At 40.6% G+C, this 24801-nt stretch overlaps 1 protein-coding gene across 5 annotated transcripts in view; it reads right to left on the bottom strand.

Annotated features, from left to right (window-relative positions):
- The window catches only part of Stat3 (signal transducer and activator of transcription 3), a 60209-nt gene extending 41645 nt beyond the window's left edge, over window positions 1–18564 (bottom strand). For 4 of the 5 annotated variants that reach the window (XM_027947022.2, XM_027947026.2, XM_027947024.2 and 1 more), the window contains exon 1: window positions 18351–18563. The gene's annotated coding sequence lies outside the window, so the exon portion shown is untranslated. Of the gene's footprint in view, window positions 1–18350 lie in introns of all 5 variants that reach the window. The other variant, XM_027947027.2, reaches the window with a different exon arrangement.
- Between the last annotated feature and the right edge of the window lie 6237 nt (window positions 18565–24801).

Raw genomic sequence — 24801 nt, 5'->3', positions numbered from 1 at the left:
AGGTGTAACTCAGCGGTAGTGTATCCCTGAACTCAATTCCCAGGACCAAAAAAAGAAAATTAAATACATGGTTTGAAAGACAGAGCCAAGGAAGCCAACAAGAAGAAGAAGGGAAAAGAGAAGGCAGTAGGGGGAGGAAAGCACAAACCAACCACCCTGAGATGATCTGTCCAGAAGAACCATTATCTGACCAAGAGGATTCTCAGAACAAAGGCAGAACAATGGACAGAAGACATTTTCAAAGAAATAAGAATTTCCCTTTCTGTTTGAAAGGGAATCATCTCATATACTCAGCCCAATGAATGAAAACAGATCCACATGAAGGCCTATTCTGTGACATTTCAGAACAGTGGGAATACAGAAGTTGGACAGACTTCCAGAGAAATTGGGGAGGATCAGAAATCATAACAGCACCAGACTTTCAACACAAATACTGAAGAATTTAAAGCCAACCTGATATCAAAAGCTCAGTACTTGTCATAAATACCAATCCAATAACAAGGACAAGGTTTTGAGAAAAAGGAAAAAGAAGTTTTATTGTTTTGCCAGCAAAAGAGAATACACATGGGACTCCCAGAGGCTATGATTCTAAATGCTAGTGGGAACAGTGGGCTTTTAAACAGGGGATACAAATGCTGTACTCTAACTGTGCCCTGTCAGGTATCAATTCATTTGTAGCCTTGAGAGACAGCCTAGATGTCCAGGTCCAGCCAAGAAGTCTGGATTCCTTCATTCATGTGGTCCATGAGCCAAAGGACAGATAACAGCCTGGTTAATCTGGCTTGCCCCCATGGTTAGGGAGGGAGAGAGGGAGAAGGGGAAGGAAGAAAACATGTCAGTTACAAAATAAACCATAGTGGCACAGCAGCAAGTGTTATATTCAAAGCATGAAGTGGACCCCTGTTACAAACTGTGTGAACAATGCCTTCCAAAATGAGCTAAACTCAGCACCCACCCAAATGATCATTTAGGTGTGGAGAGAGAACACAGATATTTCAGATACCAACAACTCCAAAAATTTTGTTTCCACCCATCTGTCCTTGCTAGTGTGTTAGTAGATTATGTGCCTCACCACACAGGCAGCAAAGCTAGAAAGAGATGAAGAAAGTCAGGCACAGGAGAGTGACAAAAGGTGACCCAGATCTTGGAAGGACTTAGGGGCAGGGAGAATAAGAGGTCATCAAGAAAATCATGAATGATGTATTATCAATGTGTTTCAGTATTTAAAGTCAAATGCCAAGCCCTTGGGAGACCTGCTGGAACCATATGGAGAAAGTTAGCTATAGGCATAAGAAAACTAAACCAATTTTTAAAAATAAAAATACTAACTCCAGATAAAATAAATATATATGTGTGAAAAGGAACAAAATCATGCTTGGTTTATATTAGAACAGTATTTAATCAATAAAATGCACTATTCAGTGTTTTAATTAAAAATTATGATGCTTATGTTGTGAGCTTCAACGATCATAATAGGAAGTTCAAAGGAGTCTAAAATTTGATATATCAAAAATACCAGTATAGCAGGTATGGCGGCACACGCCTATAATCCCAGCAACTATATAATTGCTATAAACCTCCGACTCAGGAGTCCAAGGCAGGAGAATCACAAGTTTGAAGCCAGCTTCAGCAAATTAGCAAGGCCCTAAGCAACTTTGTGAGACCCTGTCCCAAAATAAAAAATAAAAATGGCAGGGGGATATAATAGCAGCTCAGTGGTAAAGTGCCCCTGGATTCAATCCCCAATACCAAAAAAAAAAAAAAAATAGCAATATAAACATCACCTAGAAGCAGAAGAAAAATCTCAAAAGTGTTTCAGGGCTGCCTCTGGGAAGCAGAGTTGAACGTGAGATGGAATGAGACAAGAGACAGATGTTTTCTTTATTTATATTATTATTATTATTACTACTACTACTACTAGAGAGGACTGAACCCAGAAATACTCTACCTCTCAGTTATATCCCAAACCCTTTTTATTCTATTTTGAGACACGGTCTTGCTAAGTTGCTCAAGCTAGCCTTGAACATGAGACCCTCCTGCCTGAGCCTTCTAAGGATCACAGTCATGTGCCACCATGCCCAGTCTGAGACTGATTTCAACATAAGCATTTCAGCATTCTTTGATTTTTAAATTACTTATATGTACTGCTTTGATAAAAGTTAACATTATTTTTAAGTGAAATGCTTAGTATCAAAATAAAATTCTATGGCTGGGGTTGTGGCTCAGAGGTACAGTGCTCACCTACCATGCCTGAGGCACTAGGTTGGATCCTCAGCACCAAATAAAAATAAAATAAATATATTGTGTCCACCTATAACTAAAAAATAAATATCTTTTTAAAAATTCTAAAAATAGGTAGCACTGGTCATGTGACCCACACCTCACTCTGTGACCCCAGTGACTCAGAAGTCTGAGGTAGGAGAATAGCAAATTCAATGTCAGTCTGAACCATTTAAGGATACTTTGTCTCAATAAAAAAAAAAAGGGCTAGGGATGTAGCTCAGCTGTTGAGTGCCCCTGGGTTCAATCCCGCCCACAAAAGGTAGTATCTTTTTATCATCCCTCAGAAGAAACCTCCTTTACCAGCTCATTTACCCATTTATCTATTCACCCTTAAAGAAAAAAAAAACTACTCAGTTCTCAAGGGCAGGATAGAGATGGTGAACTAGACAGACAGGTCTCTGCCCTCACAGAGATAGAGAAGACAAAGAGTAAACTAGTCAGGCAATGACCATCTGTGATAAGAGCAGTAAAGATGACAGGATAGTGACTGAGGTCAAGAGGACATACTTCAGATAGGGAAGGCTTCTTCCAGGAAATAAATGCTTGTTCTCAATCCTACAGGAAAACTCTCATGTAGAGGGGCATTAGGGATTGAACTAAGGGGCATTCTACCACAGAGCTACACCCCTGGCTATTTTTTTTTTTTTAATTTTTAAATATTATTTTAGTTGTCAATGGATCTTGTTTTTTTTTTGTATTTATTTATATGTGATGCTGAGACTCGAACCCAGTGCCCTATACATGCTAGGCAGCACTCTACTACTGAGCCACAACCCCAGCCCCACCCCCTGGTCATTTTTATTCCTTATTTTGAAACAAGGTTTCACTAAATTGCCCAGGTGGGCCTCAAACTGTGATCCCCCTGCCTCAGCCTGCCAAGTTGCTGGGATTACAGGCATGTGTCACCACATCTAGTGAAAACACACATATTTCTGTTAAATCTCAGCTTGGAGTTTCCAGGGCCAAAACAATAGTATAAATTCAAACTTTGAATTGAGAGACCTCTACTCTTAGGCTTTTTTCCCCCCTGTACTAGGAATCAAAAACAATGGCACTCTGCCACATCCCTGGCTCTTTTTACTTTTTATTTTGAGACAAGTTCTCCCTAAATTGCTGAGGTTAGCTTCAAATTTGCAATCTTCCTGCCTCAGCTTCCCCAGCTGCTGGGATTCCAGGAATATACCAACCTGCCCAGCTTTTTTTAGGACATTTCCAAATACTCATCAAGACTAAGGCCTTATCTCCTGCCCAGAGTGGCTGCTTGCTTGCTTGCTTGCTTTCTTCCTTCCTTCCTTTCTCCACTCCCTTCTTTCTTTCTTTCTTTCTTTCTACTGTGGATTAAACCAGGGTCTCCTGCATGCTAGATAAGCACTGAGCTATTCCCCAGCCCTTAGAGTAACTATTAAACTAAAAATCCTTGGTGATGGACATAGATAAGTGCCACACAGGCACCCTGACCCCTACCATTACAGGCTGGCTTCTACTCCTGTTTTTGGTGAGTTCATGGTTTTTTTGTTTTGTTTTGTGAGTACCAGGAATTGAATCCTGAGGCACTTAACCACTGAGCCACATTTATTTTTTTTCTTTTGAGACAGGGTCTCACTAAATTGTTTAGGGCCTAGCTAAATTGCCGAGGCTGGCTCTGAATTTGTGATCCTCCTTCCTCAGACTCCAAAGCCACTAACAGGTGTGAACCACCATGCCCAGCTCATGTTTGTTTTTGATTCTGAAGACTTCATTTTTTCCAGCATTTCTAGATGTTTTTTTATCAGAGGGTTTTCAGGGTATCTACCTAGTCTACATAGAGGGGAAACAGACGTCAAGAAAAGAAAAGCAAAGGGATTTGAGAAAACTCTAGAGGTAGATCCAACAGGACTTGCTGAAGATTTGAATGGAAGCAGAAGTCATGAGAGAAGAGAATGAATTAAGAATGACCCTAGATTTGGGGTTTGTATAATGGGGTAGACAATGAACTACCCTTTACTTGGATGGAGAAATTAGATGAGAACATCTAAGAACAAGCTTGTGGACAGAAAGTTAAAGAGCCATATTCTGGACAATGCTGAGAGCCATAGCCAAGTAGGAATGACATGGCATTTTTAATTGAAAGGTGACCCTGCTCAGGGATTAGGGTGGCTCCAGGTTTAGGGTGGATCCTGCTGGATTAGGGTGGCTCCAGGTTTAGGGTGGATCCTGCTGGATTAGGGTGGCTCCAGGTTTAGTGTAGATCCTGCTGGATTAGGGTGGTTCCGGGTTTAGGGTGGATCCTGCTGGGAATAGGGCGGATCCTGCTGCCTCAGGTGCTCCTTGAGTTCCCGGGGAGTTCGCGCGGGGTTCTGAGAGAATTGGTACGCAGAGCCCGGTGAAGGGAGTGTATTTTCCCAGAAAGTGCGTGTAGAGCCGGTGAGGTTCGGGAATAAAGAGTTGCTGTTTGAATCTACAAGGCGGTGTGGTGGCTCGGTTATTTTGTGCCCAGCCAGATTGCGGCAGGACAAGATAAACAGAAGGCAACTACAAGGTACTCAAGGGGAAAAGTCCAGTAAGCAGTGGGATGCAGGAGCTGGGAGCCCAGATATGCCCAGGCATCTGGTGGTCATCAGGGTGGTTAAAGCTTTATCAGAGTAAAGGCCAAAGTCATGGGTAAAATCACCTTGAGAGAGAATATAGGGAAACAGAAGGAAAGAGACCCAGAGAGAAAGAGGCCTGAGGTACTTCAATATTTTGAGATCAGGGAAAGATGACCAGTAAAGGAAACTGGAAAGGAGCAGTAAGACTGAAGAAAAACCAGGGGAATGGGCTGTCACAGAAGCCAAGAGAAGACAGCTTTGAGAAAAAAGAAGCATTCGATTGTGTCCATTACCATTGGAAAGATGAGCAAAATGGCAACAAAATAATGTCTGTTCACTTTATAAAACGGGGATCACAGGGGACACTCCAGGCCACCAGCCCACCCTTCCTTCAACTAGGCTCGCTTTCTGAACTCCAAGACAAATCCATCAGGAAGCACCTCAAGCCACTCTGCTCTTCCAGCAATGACTGCCTTAAAGGCTTCCAGGACTCCTTGGAAGATCATCTTCTCACTTCTGTTCTTTAATCTGAGCCCCCCAAAAACAGTGACTAAAAAGGACCTGAGAAGAACAACCCTAGAAATGGTGATTCTCCTTCCTCAAAAGATCATTTCTCAACTATTCCAACCCACCGAGGCTCAGCAATGTTCAGATCTTAAGGAGGAATTCACACTTCATCCAGGGTATTATCTAAGTCTGTATGCCTGACTGTGGCTCTGTGGCCTGCCTTATTAAACACAAGAGAGAACCAGGAAAATGAAAATGAAAATAAATAAACACACAAGAGAATTTAAAGGCTAAATTTTTTTTTTTGAAATTTTTATGGAATACTGGACACAGTGAGGGGTATGCAAGCATTTCCTTTGCTTTACAGGTGTGCACATCATACCTGGCTAAAGAAAAAACTCTCAAAACTTTAAAAAAAAAAATTTAAACTAGGTATGCTCGGTACAGCAGCGCACTCCTAAAATTCCAGCAACTTGGAAGGCTGAGGCAGGAGGATCACAAGTTCAAAGCCAGCCTCAGCAACTGAGGGAGGCACTAAACAACTTAACAAGACCATGTCTCAAAATACAACAAAAAAGGCAGGGGATGTGACTGAGTGGTTAAACACCCCTGGGTTCAATCCCAGGTACCAAATAAAATAAAATTTTTAAAAACTGGGCAAAAGCTGGGTATGGTGGTATTAATCCCAGCTATTTGGGAGGCTGAAAAGTTTTGGGGCCAGCCTGGGCAACTTAGGGGAACCCTGTCTCTAAACAGAATTTTAGGGACTGAAGTTGTAGTTCAGTGGTAGAGCACTTGCCTAGCACATGTGAGGCACTGGGTTCTATCCTCAGCATCACATTAAAATAAATAAATAAGATGAAGGTATATGTCCATCTACAACTAAAAAAAAATATTTTTTAAAAAATATAATTTTATTTTTTAAAAATATTTGTTTGTTTTCTTTAGTTGTAGATGAACATAATACCTTTACTTTATTTATTTATTTTCATGTGGTGCTGAGGATCAAACCCAGTGCCTCACACACAGTAGGCAAGCACTCTACCGCTGAGCCATAACCCCAGCCCTAAAAAATACAATTTTAAGAGCTGGGAATATAGTTCAATATAGAGTGCCCCTGGATTCAATTACCAGTACAGTAAAATAAAAAGGAAAAACTGGGCAAAATATCTGAACAGCCGAGCGCCACGGTGGTGCATGCCTGTAATCCCAGCAGCCGAGGCTGAGGCAGGAGAATTGCAAGTTCAAGCCAGCCTCAGCAAAAAAAACGAGGCACTAAGCAATTCAGTGAGACCCTGTCTCTAAATAAAATACAAAATAGGGCTGGGGATGTAGCTTAGTGGTCGAGTGCCCCTGCGTTTAATCCCCAATACAGGGGAAAAAAAAAAAAAGATCTGAACAGACACCTCACCAAAGAGAATATATAGGGGCTGGGGTTGTAGCTCAGTGATAGAGCACTTGCCTAGCATGGCTGAGGCCCTGTGTTCGATTCTCAGCACTACATATAAATAAATAAAAAAGGTCCATTGACAACTAATATATATATATATATATATATATATATATATATATATATATATATATATAATTTTTTAAAAAATTCTTTTAAAGAGAGAGAGAATACACAGATGACACAGAATGAAAAGATGCTCAACATCAAATGCCATTGGAAATTGCATATTAAAACAATACGGAGATGCTACTATACATCTATTAAAACAGCTAAAATCCAAAACATTAATGATGTTAAATGCTGGTGAGGATATGGAGTAACAGGAATTCTCATTCATTGCAATTTGGAATACAAAATGGTACAGTCACTTTGGAACATGAGTTGACAATTTCTTATAAAACCAAACATACTTTTACCATATGACCCAGCAATTGTGCTCCTTTGGTATTTACCTGGAGGAGTTGAAAATTTATGCGTATATATTATGCACGAATGTTTACAGCAATGAAAAGAGATGAGCTAAGCCACAAAGACATGGAGCACATGTGTGAGACTCTTGATTCAATCCCCAGTACTAAGAACTTTTTGTTTTATTTTATTTATTTATTTTTGTGGTACTGAGGATTGAACCCAGGGCCTTGTACATGTGAGGCAAGCACTCTACCAACTGAGCTATATTCCCAATCCACTAAGAGTATTTTTTAAAAATGAAATTATAATTCAACAATGTTAAGTGAGGATTGGTTATAACTTAGAAAAATGCACACTTTGAAAAAAGAATGAATAAATTAAACATTATTCCAGTTTCTGAGATCTAAATTCTAAAAGTCACACCTATACAGAACTAACCTGAAGTGCCAATTCACATTGGATGGCCAATTAGTCAGAGGACACCTTGAGGGGACCAAGATAATGCAACAATCCCTATCAATAAGTATCATTCCCATTTTACAGATAAGGTCAGAAAGGTTAAGTGACATATACAGATAATGGTTAACTCAAGCCAGAACAACTTGAGCCTTCAAACTCCAGGGCTAGTCTAATTATCTGTTTTTAAGTCTTATCTCTGCTGTAAGATCTCTGACAAGTAAATTTCTTTTTTAAAATTTGTTACACAATTATAAGAAGAAAATGAGAACTTTACTCATGTTGTATGTAACAAATTAAAGTTAACTTTATTAGACATGTCTGAAATAAATCAACACTTCTTATAAAATTTATAAGACAATGCCTCACTCCCCAGGTACTTGAGATCGAAAACCAGGGACACTCTCCCACTAAGCTACATCCCCAGTCTCTTTTTATTTATTTATTTATTTACTTATTTATTTATTTTAATTTTTACTTTTTAGACATGGTCTCACTAAATTACCTAGGCTGGCCTCAAACTTGTAATCTTCCTACCTCAGCCTCCCCAGTTGCTATGATTATAGGCATGCACCAGGAAGAGGGAAACTGAGGCAGGCTAAGGCAAATTGGAGGACAACCTTAGCAACTCAGCAGACCCTGAGCCACTTGGCTAGACGCTATCTCAAAATTTAAAAATTAGCTGGGTGCAGTGGTGCACACCTGTAATCCCAGCAGCTCTGGAGGCTGAGGCAGGGGGATCGTGAGCTCAAAGCCAGCCTCAGCAAAAAAGCAAGTCACTAAGCAACTAAGTGAGACCCTGTCTCTAAATAAAATACAAAATAGGGCTGGGGATGTGGCTCAGTGGTAAAGCTCTTGCCTGGCATGTGTGAGGCCCTGGGTTCAATCCTCAGCACCACATATAAATAAATAAAATAAAAGATCCATTGACAACTAAAAAGTATTCTTAAAAAAGAATGCATAAGGGGCTGGGGATATAGCTCAGTTGGTAGAGTGCTTGCCTCGAATGCACATGGCCCTCCCTGGGTTCAATCCTCCCCAGAATCACCAAAAAAAAAGAATGCATATAGTATCCATAAATAGGTATTAGAAAATACCTCTTAGAAACTATGGTTTAACAATTAAAATTGACAAAATTTAAAAATATTTATTAATTCATTCTTTAAAAACAATAAACGTATTGCATGCTAGTTTAAATAATATTTTTTATGAAAAATAACTAAATTTTCAAAACCTTAGTAAAAAAAAAGTAGTATTATTGAAAATTATGGGTATCTAATACCTGGCTTAATAGAAAACAGCTGGATTCTCATAACTGCTTGCATTCAGTCTGTGGCAATATGTTGTCTTGGCTGAAGTACTATAGAAAAATTTTTATTTCATACAGATACACTATTTGGAACATGGAGGAATTTCTGTCTTTTCAGATCATTCTGAATATTCTTCTTTAATACTACACCAAGAATGAATGATTGATAGTTCCTTAAAGTCAGTTGCAATGTGGAATCTGAGACCATGTCAATACGCTTCTCATATTCAATTACATTAAGATCCACTAGTCTACCTTGCATTTTGAACACAAGGTCTGCCATGTATGATTTTATAATATCATGCATTAGACATTTTGAAAACATTTCAGAGATATTCAGGCTTTCAAATGCTGACATTTCATTATACACCATCCCCCCAAGTCACTTTTAACACTGAAAAATGACACTCAGACTGGGTACGGTGGTGCACACCTGTAATCCTAATTACTTGGGATATTGAGGCAGGAGGATTTTCAAGGCCAGCCTGGTCAACTTAGTGAGGCCCTGTCTCAACATAAAAAATAAAAAGGATTGGGAAAGTAACAACTTAATGGTAGAATGCTTTCTCCCACCCCCCCCCAGGTACCACCAATTAAAAAAAAAATTTCAATTAGGAAAAAAAATGATTTTCATTAGTTTTGGGAAGCTGTCAAACTCACAGTAGTGAATATAAGTTTTCTCAAATTTTGATTTTTACTCTAAAACCCAATTTTTATCATTGGTAACAGATATTGGCAGTTGTTTTCCTTAAATAGACAGCTTCCTTTCTTTCATTTTTAAGAAAATATCTGCCAATATCCCAGCTGGCCTCTCAGTTATTCTTTCAAGTAAAAATAGTATTTCATGAAAAAAGCAAACTATTGAAATCACAACTCAAATCAGAAGTGCTTTTCCTTGCCGGACACAGTGGTGCATGCCTGTAATCCCAGCGACTCTGGAGGCTAAGATAGGAGGATCGCAAGTTCAAAGCCAGCCTCAGCAAAAAGCAAGGTGCTAAACAACTCAGTGAGACCCTGTCTCTAAATAAAATACAATATAGGGTTGGGGATGTGACTCAGTGGTTGAGTGCCCCTGAGTTCAATTCCCAGTACCACTCCCTGAAAAAAAGTGCTTTTCCTTGAGACAGCCATCATATTTCAGTATACAGCAGTGTTTTATGTTGTGCCTCCCAGTTCATTACAGAATATCAAAGACATGTCCTCAAGGGTCGACAGACCATGAATTTAATACTGCATATTGTTTCATCAAGGATATCCTTAAACAAAACCAGTATTTTTTTCCTGAGTGAATTGAATATAATGTCTACTAGTATATTTGCAAATGTCAATTAAGTTAAAAATGCAAATATCTATATTATGAAAATTGTTTTGTGTTTGGGTTTTTTTGAGGGGTTTTTTTTGGCTTTGGTTTTTTGTTTGTTTGTTTTGGGTGCTGGGTATGGAACCTTGTGCTGCTAAGCATGTGCTCTACCACTGAACTATAACTCCAGCTCCATATTGGGTACTTCTAACCCAGGGCATCTCAGCTATTTCTGCAGACACAGAAATATTTCTTTAATGAATAAACTTAATTTTTTAGAACACTTTTAGGTTCAGAGCAAAACTGAGCATAAAACAAAGAATTCCCATATAACCCCTGTCCCAGTCACACATACAGTCTCCCCAACTATGGACATTCTGTACCACAATGGTACTAGAAACAGGAATCTTAGCTGGCTCTAGAAACCTAAGAATCTCCAATATAGTAATTAGGATGCTAAAGCTTCCACAGGTTTCTATTCTCTTACAGTGTACGCCTATACAGAACCTGGCCTGATACATGAATTCACATTGTATATTTCACTCTAATGGAAATAGACAATAACACACAGAACCAAGAATAGGTATTGATATTGGCTCTAGAACACTTCAATTATCCCACCTGCCCATATGCATCATAAAAGAGTTACCATCCTAATTATGTTTAATTTTGATTAATGTTTCAGTAAATTTGCTTTCCCTAAATATATTGATTAAAAAAAAAAAAAAGCCCACATACAATGCAAAACTGATTTGTCAGAGAAAGTCAGTCTGAGATTAAATATTTATTGTGCCTGAACCACAAGTAGAAAAAATTTTCAAAGGCTGACTATTTTAATGCTAACTCGATGCAATATTGCACTTTGGTTTACAGGAGAGGTAATTACACAGCTAGCGTCGGGGTTTTGAGGTTTTGAGGATTACATTTGGGGCGGCAGGGATAATGAAAGAAAAGTCTAATGCTTTTAGATTCTGCCAGAAAAACAGTGCTTGTTGAATAAACAAAATTAACAGTAGAAAAGATGAGAAAGACATAAATTTTAGGAAACTTTCACCCAAGCAAGTGCTCAAGTTCAGTCTCAAATTCGCTCATACCAAGAGGTCAAGATACCACAAACTAATGCAATCAATCAACAAAACGGGAAAACAGATGTTTGACACAGGCAGGCAGGGTTTTCCTAAATTAGGCTCACCTTCGCTAATCCAAATCAGTTTTCAGAAATGGCGTCTACAAAAACTACCCAAACATCCCCCTAATAATTTACACTCCTCCTCCACAATAGGGAAGCCATTATTTACCAGAAGTTTTACTTTCTCTTTCAAACCCTGCTGGCTTCCTCCTGCCCCACATTTAGCCAAGAAGCAACTGGGTAGCCTTTTCCTTTCTGTCTTCTCCAGTCCAAAATTAGAGAATTGGGGTGAGAAAAATCTATTTTATGGAGAAGCCAAGTGGTTGTTCTTAACTGCAAGGTTGTTTTGAATACTGATTAATTTGCAAAGGAAAGTTGCAAGAACAGGAAAATAAAGCTCTACACCTCTGATTAACCACAATTACATATATACACACCCTCAAACACACTGACTCATGGAACACACATACACACACATATAAATGTGAAGGGACAGCTAATTCAGCTGAGTAGTGCACATCAAATCAGCTCCCAGATTCAAACAGATCATCCATACCACCTGGGATGCCTACTCACCCCCAAACTAAATGATATAACAGCCAGGTGCAGTGGCTCAGGCCTATAGCTCTAGCTACTTAGGGACAGGCAGGAGGATCCATTGAACCCAGAAGTTGGAAGCCAGCCTGGTTAACACAGAGAAAAACAAAAACTGTTTTTCTGTCTCAAAAACAAAACATTGGGCTGCCTAAGGATATAGCTCAGGTCTCGAAGTGCTCGCCCAGCATGTAAAAGGGCCTGAGTTCAAATCCTCATCACCACCAAAAAAACAAAAGTTGTCCCATTTTCCCAGCCTGACCCAAAATAAAGTTCTTCTGATTGACTTCTTTCTGAGAAACACTCTAATCACTCCTCTAACCTTTCAAACCTTCAATATTATCTGTACTTTTTGTGTCAAGAAAAACCCCAAGGGACTATTCCTAAGTGGTAATCAACTTTTAATGTGTTGAATATTAAATAGGATGTAATCAAAGCTTTTGGAGAATGCAAAGAGACTTATCACAAGGGCCTTTGTGTAAAACAGGAATTTACAGTTTGCCATGTCTATACCTTTTACGTGAAGGCCTCGGTCTCCTCTACCACAGTGTAAATCCCCAGTCCCTATTCATTTTGTTTTTTTCCCAGTAGCTTAGAATCTCCCAATTACTCTTTCTTTCCTTTGGGTCATTAATGACTACCATGAATCATAACTTACCCAACTCTGTAGTTAGATACTGCAGTTTTTAATAATAGCAATTATTAGGATTGAGTATTAGCTATTTCCCAGGCACTACACAAAGTACTTTATGGTATATGAATTATCTTACTTAATCCTCACAACTATTCTATCAGTGGACCTGGTATCTAGATTGTGGATACTGAAACAAACACAAAGAAGTTGAAGCACCTGGCCCAAGGTCTAAGAGGTGGTGGATCTGGGATTAAAGTCCAAGGTCTCACAGTCCACTCTTTTAACTCCTATAGTAACTGTACACCAGGAAACCCTCAAACACACTGCCCAAGTGTCTCAACACTACAACAATAGTTTACCTTTTTAGGAAAGCTCAAAATATAAGTTCCTCTGCTGATGCAATTTAAGTGGAAGGTGAGGTAAATGTTCAGTGATTAGTAAAGTTATTTATTCCTTTTTTTTTTTTTTTTTTTATGGTACTGGGGAATAAACTCAGAGGTACACTATCACTGAGCTACATCTCCAGACCTTTTTCTTTTTTATTTTGTGACAAGCTGCCTCAAACTTGTGATCCTTCTGCCCCAGTCTCCTGAGTTGCTGGATTACAAGTGTGGACCACGGCACCTGGCAAAAGTCATTTATTCCTACAGATGGGCTAGCAGAGGGAAAGCCAGATAATTCAAACATTATTTTCTCTTGGGAATAGATTTGCTTTCCTTATTATTCTTTTGTTAGACTCTTAAAATGAATTTGCAATAAACATGTCCAAGATAAACTGACAAATAAATAAAGCTGAAAAAAATCTGGAGAAACATACTAAACATAGGTACAATAATAAATTTAATTTTTTATAATATCATGTATTACTTTGTAAAATGGACAAAACAACTTATTTTAATGACATTTAAACTCTATTATTAGGAAGGGACCAGAGACGTGTAACTCTGTGGCCTCCTTTCCCCTCAGTTTAGTTCTCCTAAATTAAGAACTTCCACTTATAGCTACCTGAATACAGTATGCTGTTTTAAGCCTCTGCACACTCATGTTCTTTCAGCCTTGAATGCAACTGTTTACAACTCAACTTTGTCAGAATCTCCATTCATCCTACAAAACCCTATTCAGGTGTTCATACCTACTAAAGCCCCTCTGTAATAAAGCCTTTCTCTCAACCATTAAGAGAACTTATCTCTTTTCTTGGACATTTAATAGGAATTTAGACTTACACAGCTCTTACCATATACTAGCATAGTGCTTAGGATTTTTATCTTTTTTTTTATTGACTCTTCAATAATACCTACAAGAAAGGTACTCTTAGCATCTTCTTTTACAGATAAGAAAACTAAGGCTCAGATTCTGATTAGGAAGCAGCAGACCTAAGACCTGATCCCAGATCTGTTTGATTCCAGAGCCTGAGTCTTGAACCACTACTCTGTCCTGTCCCTTGCCCTAAATCCAAACCCACAAAGCAAACACCCTGGTCTCCACAACAGTTCTAGTTCAATGAAACCAAGGATGATTTCTCATTCTCCTTGGATTCTGCCTAGCACAATAACTGGCTTTCAGTATATATGTTTGCTGATCTGAATTAATAACTGTGATAATCCTAACACAATAAATGAGAACTGGCCATATAGAAATTCATTCTTCCAAATACTGTTCATTTTAAATATTGGAAGCATTTCTTTTTTTTTTTTTTTTTAATTTTTTTTTTTTTTTTATTGGTTGTTCAAAACATTACACAGCTCATGACATATCATCTTCCATACATTTGATTCAAGTGGGTTATGAACTCCCATTTTTTACCCCAAATACAAGTTGCAGAATCACATCGGTTACACATCCACATTTTTACATAATAATATTGGAAGCATTTCAAACAATGGACCACCAAATACCATCTGGCCAGCCTGACTACAATGCACCAGAGTAAGCCAAGGTCACCAGCAACAAGTACATATGTACCATATAAATTCTTTTCACCACAGTCAACAAAGTCAGAGATAGCTCAGCTATGTTATCCTGCCATATCTTACAGAGATTATTTCAGTTGATTTTTTTCTTTTTTCTCTTTTTTTTTGGTGCTAGAGATTGAACTCAGAGCCTTGTGCATGTAAGGCAAGCACTCTACCAACTGAGCTATGTCCCCAGCCCCTCAGAGACTGTTTCAGAACACCAGAGAGTTCTTCAGGATTTGGGGATGTCCCTCAAGTACTATTTAGGTGATTTTAAAAATAAGTTACCCAAAAGTTACGGTAAAAAATAAAAATAAAAAATTAAGGAGGCTGGGGTTGTAGCTCAGTGGTACAGCAATTGCCTTGCACACATGGGCACTGGGTTTGATCCTCAGCACCACATAAAATAATTAAGTGAAACAAAGGTATTGTGTCCATGTTCAACTAAAAACAAAAATTAAAAAGTGGATATAAAATGTGATTGGTGGAGCTCAAGGTGTGGCTCAGAGGTAGAGAATTTGTCTAGCATGTGTGAGGCCCTGAGTTAGAGTCCTGGGACAGGGAAGGTGTGGGGAGTGATACGCAGCCAATCAAAAATCCTCAAAAAAATACTTCTGCACTTAAAACACCCTAGGCTTTTTTCACCTCTCTTTGAATGGTGGCCCCATGTGTAAGGTCAGACTCAAGTGAAAACTCCCCTAGAGCAGAGGGCATATGCACTGAATTACTGAATTACTTTGTACTAATTAGAGTACCAGGCATGTGCCTGACACAGGAGGTACTCTATAACCCTAAATTTTGGCCTCAAAATCTTTAAAACCTTCCCTCCAGAAGGACAGAGTTGCAAATCCTTGGTCTTGTATTCAAGGCCCATTTACCTTCCCAAATTCTCAAGATCTTATATCCCCATATCTTGTCACCCCTTGCTCTTCATACCCATTATTTGGGACCCAGTTCAATCTCTCCTTTGGCAAGAAAGACTACCTAGACAACTCCAAATCTTGTAACCTTTCATTACTCTTAAGACCTGTAACTTTCTAAGACAATGGAAATGTTCTAGATCTGTACTATATGTTCTTTTGTATATAATAGCTACCTGTTAGACAGCACAGGCGTAATGCCTCAATATCTCTTTGGTAACACCAACCTGCTGCATTCTATGGTTAAAACATTCATCAAATCACCCCAGTAGACTGAAAATTATGTACACAAGACACATCTTATTTTTCATAGCAACTCTCATGAAATTGACAAAAGTAAATATTTGCTTATGTACATGCCAGTTTATCAGAAAATATCAGCAAAAAGGTGCTGGACTCAGGCATCTACAGTGATGTTCACCACTTCTGCCCCATCTGAATGTCATGACACACACAGACAGGAAGGAAAAAGCAACTTTCTGAAGACACAAATGACCACTGATCAAGCCACAGGTACTCTAGTTGAAATGACATTTAGGTCATAATTTCCCTTTACCTAAAACTTGCCTAAACATCTCCATTAGCAAGTAGCTAAATTCTGATGGCAAATTATGCTGACAAAAAATTTAATTTCTTCCCAAGTTAGAAACAGAAGTTACACAGTAAAATGACCTAAGCCAGTCCTATTTGTACAACATTTTTTCACCTTTTTATTGAGCATATATCTCCCTTGGAGTCCTTCAGCCTACTGGTGGGATCTCACTGTGCAGACACATGTAAGAAATTCATTGACACTTTTCCCAGTAGGGCCTATACTGGCTCTAAATTAAGACCCAATATTTAAGTATCGACAGTCAACAGAACACAAGATATATAGAAGGCACAAGTTTCAGCACTATGGTACTATTACCTTGGGCAAGTGTCTTGTCCCTTTGGCCTCAATTTCCTTATCTTCAAAAAGGAATTAATACTAGGTGAACTACCTACCTCACAAATCCTTTATGAGTAAGTCATAACCATGGTTATTCTTCCCAAATGAACTACATAGATAGATAGAAAGATAGATAGATAAAAGATTCATGAATTTGCTAATGGTTCTTTGTGGAGTATATGCTAACAAATGGACTAAGATCAACACTCCAACATTTTTTTCCCCAAATTTCTTCATCCCATCCCACTATGCAAATGTCTGAGCAAAAATTCAACAAATACTTCAGTCTGGCACATATAATAAGGAAACAAACATGTTGACTCAGAGAACACAGACATATTTAATATAAAATATAACAGAAAAGTGGCTGAATCAAGTCATAACACAGTCTAACTCCGCATGTAAAAATGTGAGATTTACTGCTTTGATTTTTTTCAAACCAATGCTTCATCAGAACAGCCAGCTAAAAATTCACAACCCATACACAGAATAAATAAACCATTTAGATATTTAAAAAACAGCAGGTACACACTATCTACAGGTTTAACAAGAAAAAAAAAAAAAAGACTGTATTCCAACTACTTGGGAGGGTGAGGCAAAAAGATCCCAAGTTCAGGGACAGCCTGGGCAACTTAGCAAAACCATGTCTCAAAATAAAATAAATGGATGGGGATGTAGCCCAGTGGTAGAGTGCTTGCCTAACATGTGAAGGCCAGGGTTCAATCCCAATACCATTAAAAATAAAGTTAAATTTTTAAAAAAGTTTAAAAAAAAAAAAAAAAAGACTAACCACTGGTTTCGCCAACACCACACACTTAATATTACAGAGTGATATGTACTAAATGTGAAAAAAGCAACTTGGGTGAGAGTTTGAATTTTGCTAATTTAAGTGCAACCACACCCCTCAACAGGTAAAGTTGGCACACCGGGCTTGGCCAAGGCCAGCCTGTCTTTGTTTCCCTCTATTCTGCATTTACCCAAGATCTTGGCTCTGAGACAGAAAACTCCCACTCTTGATTGGTTCATTCTGTCCCATGCAATTAAGCAACACCACAATCCAGTAAACGCAATGGCTCAATTATTTATCTTCTAGTCGAGTTTACCTGGTGTTTATAAAAGAACAATGTCAAGGAGGAAAGAGGTTTATTGCTCTCTAGAGCGGACCTGACCGGGGATTTGTCTTTTTTTATTTTATTTTTACAAGGTGGGGAGATGCATGGCTTAACCTAGAAAAAGATGGGGCTGGGGAAGAATTTATAGAGTACAAGTCTTTCAGTTTCCCTACAAAAAACTTGATTCTTATTCAATAATCCTACCCCAAACCAGCCAGCCCGTAAGGCTATAAGGGTATACCTATTCCCACCTCCAGAGGGGCACAGCTGGCTTCCGAAAGAGCAGGAGCAGGGCAAGGCGGAGGAAGCGCTGAGCCGGCGAGGCAGGGAAGAGGCTCTTTCCAACACGCGCCCCCCCACACACACACACCACCAGTGATCTCGGCCGGCGTGACAGTCGCTCCCGTGCCCCGAACGTCCCCAAAGCCCCAGGGAGCAGGAAGTCGGGGGGCTGTCGCTCTCTCCATCCACCCCAACACTAGTATGCCCTCGCTCCATGATTCTGCCCCCTCGAGTTCATTCCCAGTCTTCCTCCGCTTATCCCCTTTCCCCCAAGACCGAAACTTCCTTCCAGTGCCCCCTTCTCTTCCGAGACCGCTCCTGTCATCCCAGGGAGTTGTCCCTTCAGGGCGACCCTCCGTGTCTTCTCATATCCCGCCAGCTCCACTGAAGCGTTCATTCGCAACTACCGCCCAAAACACTCCCGAAGGCTCGCAGCCCCTGCGGCGCCCCCCACGGTCCCCCGGCCGGCCGGCCGTCGGGGGACGCGGCCCCACCCTTCGCCCCCTTCACCTGTTTCTCCAGCTGTGAGGCCCGACAGGCCGGGGCTGAGCTTGCGTCGGGTGCGGGTGGCCGGGCTCCCTCGGGCCGCCGGGCCTCTCCTAGGCGACGCAGAGGGGCAAAGCCGAGCTGGGGTGCTCGTCAAGGATCCGGTTGGGGCTCCTTCCCTCCGCTGCGACGTCGGAACCCCCAAGCTCCCCCTCCCCGTCTACACCGCCGCAGCTCCGGAAACCGCTGAATTACAGACTCTCCAGCCAATCCCCACCCAGCCCCTGCCTAGCCAAGACACGCCTCATGCATAATTCATGAGACGGCCAGCTTGCTCGGCCACCCAGAGGCCCCAGAGCATGGCTGTACATCCGAAACCCCACCCACAAACCAATAAAAAGAGCCTCTAAGAGAAAGGGCGGAGTCAAAAGAAGACTGGGTACGCCCCTGTGTTGGCTGTTCCAAGGGCTTAGTGCTCCTCCCTCCGTAATAACCAGGGAAGAACCCAAGCCCTGGGCACCGGATCACGGGGGGAGGGTGGGGAAATGACCGGAATGTCCTGCTGAAAACTCAGCTGAGTTCCTGGCAGTGCGTGACGTCAAGACACTTTAAATGCCCTGATACGGCTCCCTGCTGCCCGCTTTCCCTTTTCCCGGCCCTTGGCACCACGTGGGGAGAGGTTAAGAGCTTCTTACCACGTGGGAATCAGCCAGTTCAGACTCCCAGTTAGCACCGGATCCTCCGGGGTCCCAACTCCTGAACTAGGTGTCTGAGGACAACAAAAAGAACATGGGCGACTCCTGCCTGCTTTGAACTTTGGTTTCTGCGTGAGTCGGGCACACACACCCGGAAATATGACGCCAAAATAGAGTAATTACTAGATTGCGTGGGGAGAAGATAGTGGATATAACCCCGTCCTCGGTTCCATAGCTTCAAGTATCAAATGTCAACAGCTAAGTTATTAGCTGGTACACAGAAATGCAGATAGTATATATATGAGGACTGACATGTATAAACAGTATTTGACATGTTTAGGCCTCTGAGTTACTGAAATTCTTTTTCTTTTCCACCGCGCCTACTTGATGTGCAAGTTTTACTGAATTGAAGCCAGTAGCTCATAGGAAATGTAGACATTTTGCTTACACAATAGGGGATGAACTTTGCATAACGGAATGATTTTTGTGTGCTGATACTATCATAGTTTTTAAAAACACCAGTTGTAATTGTGTTTGTTATATTCCTCTAACAGACATAAAGATAAAAATCTAGCTGACTGAGATGGCTATAATTCCAGCACCTAGGGAGTGAGGCAGGAAAATCCTAAATTCAAGGCCAGCCTCAGCAACTTAGTGAGGCCCTGTCTCAAAATTAAAAATGAGAGGTTGAGAATATACCTCAGTTGGTGCACTGCTTGCCTAGCATGCACAAGGCCCTGGGTTCAATCCCCAGCACTACCAAAAAAAGAGAGAGAGAGAGAAGGGCTGGGGAGTTGGGGATGCACCTTGGTGGTAGGACACCTCTGGATAGAATCTCCAGTACCAAAATAAAATTAAAAAAATAAAAAAAAATTAAATCTAAAAAGAGTTCATTATCTTACTATAGCAATTTTTTTCAACAAAACTAATACATGTTCACGGTTTAAAAAAAAAAAAGTTCAAATAGGTTGAAAATGTTAAATGAAATCTTCCCCTCCTTTCTCCATCAGTCCTTCTCCCTAAAGATAGCTGTTCTTATTAATTTCTGGTGAGAAAATCAATGATTCTTAACCTTTGATGGGTCACAGACCCTTCTGAGAATCCAATGGAGACTGTGAATTCTAGCCTCAGAAATGTACAGCACAAACTGATCATGGTGATGCACTTCTGTAATCCCTAGCTACTTGGAAAGAATAGGCAGGAAGATGCAAATTACAGTCCATCCTGGTCAATTTAATGAGACCCTGGCTCAAAAATAAAATGAGCCCAGAGTGGTAGCACACACCTGTAATCCCAGAAGGCTGAGGCTGGACAATCACAAGTTTGAGGCCAGCTTCAGCAATTTAGGGAGGCCCTGTCTCAAAATTAAAAATAAAAAGGGCTGGGGACTTAGCTCAGTGGTAAAGTGCCCCTGAGTTCAATCCCCAAAACAAAAAATAAAATATGGGGGCTGGGGATGTGGCTCAAGCGGTAACGCGCTGCCTGGCATGTGCGGGGCGCTAGGTTTGATCCTCAGCACCACATAAAATAAAGATGTTGTGTCCACCGAAAACTGAAAAATAAATACTAAAAAAAAAAAATTCTCTCCCCCCCTCCCCCCCCCGTCTCTCCCTCTAAAAAAAATAAATAAATAAAAAATAAAAATAAAATATGCATGCTTGTAATCCCAGCAGCTTGGGAGGCTGAGACAGGAGGATCACAAGATCAAAACCAGCCTCAGCAATTTAGCAGGACTAAGAAACTTAGCAAGACACTATCTCAAAATAAAAAGAAAAAGGCTGGGGACGTGGCTCAGTGATTGAGCACCCCTAAATTCAATCCCCAGGGCAAAAAAAAAAGGAGAAGACAGGAGATGTGGCTCAGTGCTTTATCAGCATGTGTGAGGGGACCTAGGTTCAATCCTGAGTAGGGTGGAAAGAAAAGAAAGAAATATACAGCAGATCTTTTACTTACAGATCCACATGACTCTCTAGATACCCAAAACCTATCTGAATCTGGAAGATTACCACTTCTTGTACCACCTCATATCCATTTGTATTTGTGTGTATATGTGTAGCTTGTGAATCAAGCCCAGGTCTTCACAGATGCTAAGCATGTGCCTTGCCACTGAGCTACATTCCCAGCCACCATCTCAGATCCAAGTAAGAGGCAAGAGCCTGGGCTGGGGATGTAGCTCAAGCGGTAGCGCGCTCGCCTGGCATGCGTGCGGCCCGGGTTCGACCCTCAGCACCACATACTAACAAAGATGTTGTGTCTGCCGGAAAAATAAAGTAAATAAATAGTTTTTAAAAATTCTCTTTCTCTCACTCTTTCTTAAAAAAAAAAAATCTCTCTCTCTCTTAAAAAAAAATTAATGAAAGTTTAAAAAAAATAAAAAAAGAGGCAAGAGCCTCTATAGGGCAACTTGTAGGGTCACTGATGGTGAGCTTGAATCTCCCACTGCCTGGTAGAGCCTGACCAGTGTGAAAATTGCTGTATTTATTTATAGAGAGTGTTTGTATTGATCACTGTTTATCTTTATCTTCACTACAGGACAGATATCTCCTATAAGAGTAAACTTTCTTTTAGCTGTAGTATCCCAGGCAGTTGACTGCTCCCTGATAACATGGGGAATAGTATTTGTTTAGTGATTTACTGATGACAAACCACTGACATACTCATTGTCTCTTCTTTCTCACAACAATCATGTGTAGCAGATAGGAGAGGTCATATTATCCACTGAAAGAAAACGAAGGCCAGGGCTGGGGATGTGCTCAGTAGTTAAGGATCCCTGGGTTCAATCCCCAGAACAAGAAAAAAGAAAGAAAGAAAATAAGGCCAATGCCTGGTAATCCCAGTGAACTGTGAGGCTGAGGCAGGAGGATGTCAAGTTCAAGGCCAGTCTCAGCAATTTAGCAAGGCTCTAAACAGTTTAGACTGTTTAGAGACCTGTCTCAAAATAAAAAATTGTAAAAAGGGGGCTGGGATGTAGCTCAGTGGTAAAGCATCCCTGGGTTCAATCCCTAGTACCCAAAACAACACAACAACAACAAAAATATAAAGCCAAAATAATGTGGCACTCTCAAGACCACAGAGATGTTCAGAGCCAGGATTTTGGATTCCACAGCTCAGAGCTTTGTCCATCCACTCAAATCCTGCCTTCCTCCTCTGACTTCCCAGGAGCTGGCCTTCCTTTCCTTTACAATCCTCCCCACCATTCACACATAACTACCCCTGAGCCTATCTCTTCAGCTTATGAAATTTTCTTCATCCCTGCCACTGTCGTTTATCCACAAACTTTTTTTTTTTTGGGGGGGGGGCAGGAGGGTGGGTTCTAAGGATTTAACTCAGGGGCACTTTACTACTGATCTACATCCTCAGCTCTTTGTAGTTTTTATTTTGAGACAGGGTCTCCCTAAGTTGCTTAGGGCCTTGCTAAGTTGCTGAGGCTGGCCTTGAACTTGATATCCTTCTGTCTTAGGCTCCAGAGTTGCTGGGATTACAGGTGTGTACCACGGTGTCCAGCCCTCTTTCCACACTTCTGCCAATGCCCCCTTGGCTAAATGTTGTAGCTTCTCTCACTTGGGCCAGTGCTTTGGCCTCCTGACTATTTTCTCTCTTCATTCCATCACATCCTTCCCCTGGCTGCTGTGGTCATCATCCTAAAAATTAAATTTAAAACAAGTGAATATTCAATCATGTCACAGATTGCTTTCAAAGCTCTACTGCTAAACTGGGTATAGTCATACACACCTGTCATCCCAGCAACTCCAGAGGCTGGGGCAGGAGGCTTGAAAGTTTGAGATCAGCCTGAGCAACTTAGTGAGACCCCATCTCAAAATAAAATTTTAAAAGATTTGGGGGTATAGTTCAGTGGTTGAGCACCTCTGGGTGAATTAAGTCCCCAGTACCACACACAGACACACACATACACACACATACACACAAAAAAGAACTTTAGTGTTCCTTGATATCTGTAGGATAAAATCTAAGTTAAATTTAAAAATACTGCTGGGCACAGTGGCGCACCCCTGAAATCCCAGCAGCTTGGGAGGCTGAGGCTAGAGGATTGTGAGTTCAAAGCCAGCCTCAGCAAAAAGCAAGGAGCTAAACAACTCAGTGAGACCCTGTCTCTAAAAAAATAGGGCTGGGGATGTGGCTCAGTAGTCGAGTGCCCTTGGGATCAAACACAAGGGCACTCGACTACCCATCTCCCACCAAAAAAAAAAAAAAAATACTGACCATCCAATACAGTGATAGGCATATAGTAGGAGCCAAATCGATGTCCTATCTCTGTCCTTTTTTCCCCTCATGCTAGAAGTTAAAATCAAGGTTTTGCACATGCTAGGTGGATGCTCTACTATTGAGTCACCTCCTGAGCACTCCCCTTCTTAATTTGACACAAAGTCCTACAAAGTCCAACCTGAGCCCATCTTATAGCCTCATCCCACACACTCTAAACTCCTGCCCTGAATACATCACCTTCCTCCAAATATGTCAGCACCTTCTGTAACTTTATGTCTTTGTAGGTGTTCTTTCCTCCAACTAGAATATCTTCCTTTTCCACATTCCCAACCTAAAAGTCTGGTTCCCACATCACCTCCTCTGGACTTTTCCTAGATGCTTCACCACCTTGAACTGTCATATGTCTATGTATTAGTCTTTTTCCTAATAAATAAAATTAACTATCAACATTTATTATGTCATTACTATATTCAAATTATAATAAGCATTTTACATAAATTATCTCAATTGAATTCTCACCAGAAGCTAGTGAGAGGGGTATTATGATTTCATCTTATAACTGAAGAAACTAGCACTTAAAGAAGTAAGAGACAGGTCCAGGACTGGTCCCACAGTTAGAAACTAGGGGAAAATTTAGACAAGGCATGATGGCACACTCCTGTAATCCCAGCGACTTAGGAGGCTGAAGCAGGATCACAAGTTCAAAACCAGTGTCAGCAACTTAATAAGGTCCTATGCAATATCATGAGATTCTATTTCAAAAAATAAAAAAAAAAGCTGGAGATGTGTCTCAATGGTTATGCACCCCTGAGTTCAACCCTTGGTACCAAAAAAAAAAAAAAAAAGAGAGAGAGAAAGAAAGAAAAGAAAAGAAACCAAATGAAACAAAGGAGGGGCAAAGGGGCAAACTCAGAATGACAATAAAGTCTGGCTGACTCCAAAGCCTGGACTCTGCTAAGATTCTAGGAAACATCTCCCTCCAGGTTTTAAGTTCCTAGAAGCTCCAACCCCTTCAGGCTCACTTACATAACTCCCACATCTAGCATTTAGCCCTGAACTCACCTAACACTGAGTTAATTGGTGGTAGAGTGCCGCAGTCTGGCTGCAGCAAACTAGCCAGGGGGTGTGACGAACAACTTGTGTACGTTGATACAGCAGGAGTAGGAGCCATTTATTGTAGGACAGGAGCAGTATTTATACATTCCACACAGCTTATCTAATTAGCATAAACTAGATACATCAGTCAACCAATAAGAAATCTCCACACTTAATGGCTCCCTGGTGTTACTTCACAAACCACTCCCTCTGGCATTTTGCCAGGCGCCATCCAGACTTGTTTACAGACTCTAACAATTCCCCCTTTTGTTTAATTTAAATAACGACCATAGTGGTTTTTACACAAACATCATAAATAATCTGCTACAAGCAGAAGGGGAGGATACAAAATGCCACAATACCAAGCCAATTGATGGCTCCATGCAAGATGCCCTTGGAAAAATTATACCAGCAATGACACCGTTTGCAAAGATACCGAGTTACAATTTGTTGTAGATTAA

This window comes from Marmota flaviventris, chromosome 17 (genome assembly GCF_047511675.1).
Source record: "Marmota flaviventris isolate mMarFla1 chromosome 17, mMarFla1.hap1, whole genome shotgun sequence".
NCBI lineage: Eukaryota > Metazoa > Chordata > Mammalia > Rodentia > Sciuridae > Marmota > Marmota flaviventris.
Note: the sequence above shows the minus strand (reverse complement) of the source record. Positions and strands in the feature narration are given on the sequence as shown.